This window comes from the organism of the source record quoted next, unplaced genomic scaffold (genome assembly GCF_019419815.1).
Source record: "Pyrus x bretschneideri cultivar Hongxiangsu unplaced genomic scaffold, Pyrus_bretschneideri_v1 Contig271, whole genome shotgun sequence".
In the NCBI taxonomy this organism is placed as follows: domain Eukaryota; kingdom Viridiplantae; phylum Streptophyta; class Magnoliopsida; order Rosales; family Rosaceae; genus Pyrus; species Pyrus x bretschneideri.
Window position 1 is genome coordinate 208,488 of NW_025999581.1, and position 3,544 is coordinate 212,031.

A 3,544-nucleotide genomic window follows, 5' to 3' on the forward strand; every position below is an offset into this window, starting at 1 on the left:
CCCAAAGTGCCTCATCTAACCGTAAGCTCCAATCCTTCCTTGTTGGCCCAACGGTCTTCTCTAGGATTTGCTTGATCTCTCGGTTGGAAACCTCGGCTTGGCCATTCATTTGAGGATGGTAAGGTGTAGAAACCTTATGGGTGACACTGTATTTCCTCAATAACGCTTCAATGGTCCGATTGCAAAAGTGTGACCCTCCGTCACTAATGATCACTCGTGGCATTCCGAATCTTGCAAAAATGTTAGTTCTAATAAAATCTGCAACCACTTTAGAATCATTAATCCGGGTGGCCTTTGCTTCCACCCACTTCGACACATAATCAACCGCAAGCAAAATATATGTAAAACCATACGAAGAAGGAAAAGGACCCATAAAATCAATACCCCAAACATAAAAAATTTCAACATTTAGGATAGAAACCTGCGGCATTTGGTCCTTTGCACTAATACCACCCATTCGTTGGCATTTATCACATGTTAAGCAAAAAGTTTTAGCATCTTTAAAAATACTAGGCCAATAAAATCCACATTGTAACACCTTAAGGGCTGTGCGTTGTGTGCCAAAATGCCCTCCACATGCATATGTGTGACAAAAACTCAAAATTGAATGACATTCAGAATCGTGCACACAACGACGTATAATCTGATCGGGGCAAAATTTCCATAAGTACGGATCATCCCACACATAAAACCGTGCATCATGCCTAAGTTTATCACGTTGGTGCCTAGTGAACTCACTTGGAATACGTTTTGACACCAAAAAATTAACAATATCGGCATACCAAGGTGCACTAATCTTAATGGACAGCAATTGTTCATCGGGGAATGTCTCCAAAATCGGCAAAGACTCCTCATTATGCACCATTCGGCTTAGGTGGTCAGCCACCACGTTTTCACTTCCCTTCTTGTCCCGAATTTCTATGTCGAACTCGTGAAGTAGCAATATCCATCGAATTAGTCGTGGCTTGGCCTCCTTTTTGGTGAGCAAGTACTTCAGAGCTGCATGATCAGTGAAAACAATTACTTTAGTTCCAATTAGATATGATCGAAATTTATCTAAAGCAAAGACAACGGCAAGGAGTTCTTTTTCCGTAGTGGAGTAGTTCAATTGTGCATCGTTCAACGTCCGGGAGGCGTAGTAAATGACATGCGGCCTCTTGTCCTTTCTTTGTCCTAAAACAGCTCCTAAAGCATAGTCGGACGCATCACACATGAGCTCGAAAGGTAGACTCGAATCCGGTGGAACAATGATGGGTGCCGTGGTCAACAATTCCTTGAGTTGTTTGAATGATTCCGTGCACTCCTTGGTGAATTCGAACGCCACTTCTTTTTGTAGGAGTCGGCAAAGAGGTTGTGCTATCTTCGAGAAATCTTTGATAAACCTACGATAAAATCCTGCATGGCCAAGAAACGAACGAACCTCTCTAACGGAAGTCGGAGAGGGTAAGTAACGTACAAGATCTACTTTAGACTTATCAACTTCAATTCCTTTTTCAGAGATTATATGACCCAAAACAATACCTTGTTTAACCATAAAGTGACATTTTTCCCAATTCAACACAAGGTTTGTTTCAACACAACGTTTCAAGATTAAAGTGAGATTATCCAAGCATTTGTCAAATGAATCACCAAACACACTAAAATCATCCATGAATATCTCAATAATCTTTTCAACATAATCCGAAAATATGCTTACCATACACCTTTGAAACGTGGCAGGAGCATTGCACAAGCCAAATGGCATGCGTCGGTATGCAAACGTTCCAAAGGGACAAGTAAAAGTGTCTTTTCTTGATCATCCGAGGCAATGACAATTTGGTTATAACATGAATATCCATCAAGAAAACAATAAAAGGAATGACCGGCTAACCTTTCCAACATTTGGTCTAGGAACGGCAAAGGGAAGTGATCCTTCCTTGTGGTGGCGTTTATCTTCCTATAATCAATGCACACACGCCAACCGGTTTGAATCCTCATGGGTACAAGCTCATTCTCGGCATTTTCCACAACTGTCACTCCGGATTTCTTAGGCACACATTGGATAGGTGAAACCCAACGACTATCGGAGATGGGATAAATCACCCCACAATCTAGAAGTTTGATTATCTCCTTTTTCACTACTTCCATCATCGGAGGGTTAAGATGGCGTTGAGCCTCTCTAGTTGGTTTAGCCCTCTCCTCAAGAAATATGTGATGCATACAAGTCGTAGGGCTTATACCTTTGATATCGGCCAATGTCCAACCTAGGGCAGATTTGAATTCCTTCAAAACTCGAAGCAACTTCTCCTCCTCTTGTGCCGTGAGGGAGGAGGAAATAATGGCAGGTAGTGTTTCATTTTCCCCCAAGAAAATGTACTTCAAATGGCTTGGCAAAGGCTTGAGTTCAAGGATAGGTGCCTGAATTATAGATGGAAGCAATTTGTTAGTCGAAATGGGAATGGACTCACGGTTAGTATACTTACCATCAAGCTTAGGTGAGGACTCAAGGGCAGCCACAACTTCAAGTAATTCCTCACTAGGGGGCACGGCATGGGATGACTCTTGTATGCCGTGGGCATGCATGCAATCTGCCCCCTTTGTTTTGAGTTTCATGCCTCGTGTAATGACTTTTTCAAGCGCATCGTCATTCAAATCGCCGAGATATCCCTGCGCCAAAGAGTCAATTATATCAATAGAAAAGCATGAATGGTCCTCACTAGGGTATTTAATGGAATCAGAAAGATTAAAATTAACAACTTCCCCATCGAATTCCATGGACAAAGTTCCACTATACACGTCAATCTTCGTCCGGGCCGTCTTCATGAATGGCCTTCCAAGAGAATGGGCAGCGAAGGAGCATGGTCCGATTCATCCATTTCGAGGACATAGAAATCCGCCGGGAAGACCAAATGATTAACCTGCACAAGAACATCTTCCAAAACTCCCTTTGGATAGGCGTTAGATCTACCGGCCAATTGTATTATTACCCCATCATTTTTCAATGCTCCTAAGTTCATAGATGCATAAATGGAATATGGCATAACATTTATAGAAGCACCTAAATCAAGCATGGCAGATTCAAATTTAATATTCCCAATGACACAAGGAATGGTAAAGCTACCTGGATCCTTGCATTTGGGAGGTAGTTTGCGTTGCAAGATGGCGGACACATTCTCACCTACCTTTACCACTTCCTTAGTCGACATCCTCTTCCTAGTGGTACACAACTCCTTCAAGAACTTAGCATACCTCGGAACTTGCTTGATTGCATCTAACAAAGGTATGTTAACTTGAACTTTCCTAAAGGTTTCAAGGATATCCTTTTCTGCCTCTTCTTTCTTCGTTTGCATGAACCTACTAGGAAAATGCACATTTGAAGGGAAAACATTAGTATGAACCGAATTTGACACATTCTTACCTTTGTGGGACAAATTGGGCAGATTTGGGACCATAGGGACTTGCGGCAAAGGTGGAATCACCTTTGCCATGGGCAACCTTGTTTCCTCCTCTTCCATTTGCAAAATTTCATCCTCGTTATGACCTGTTTTTGATGTAGGACCTGCCC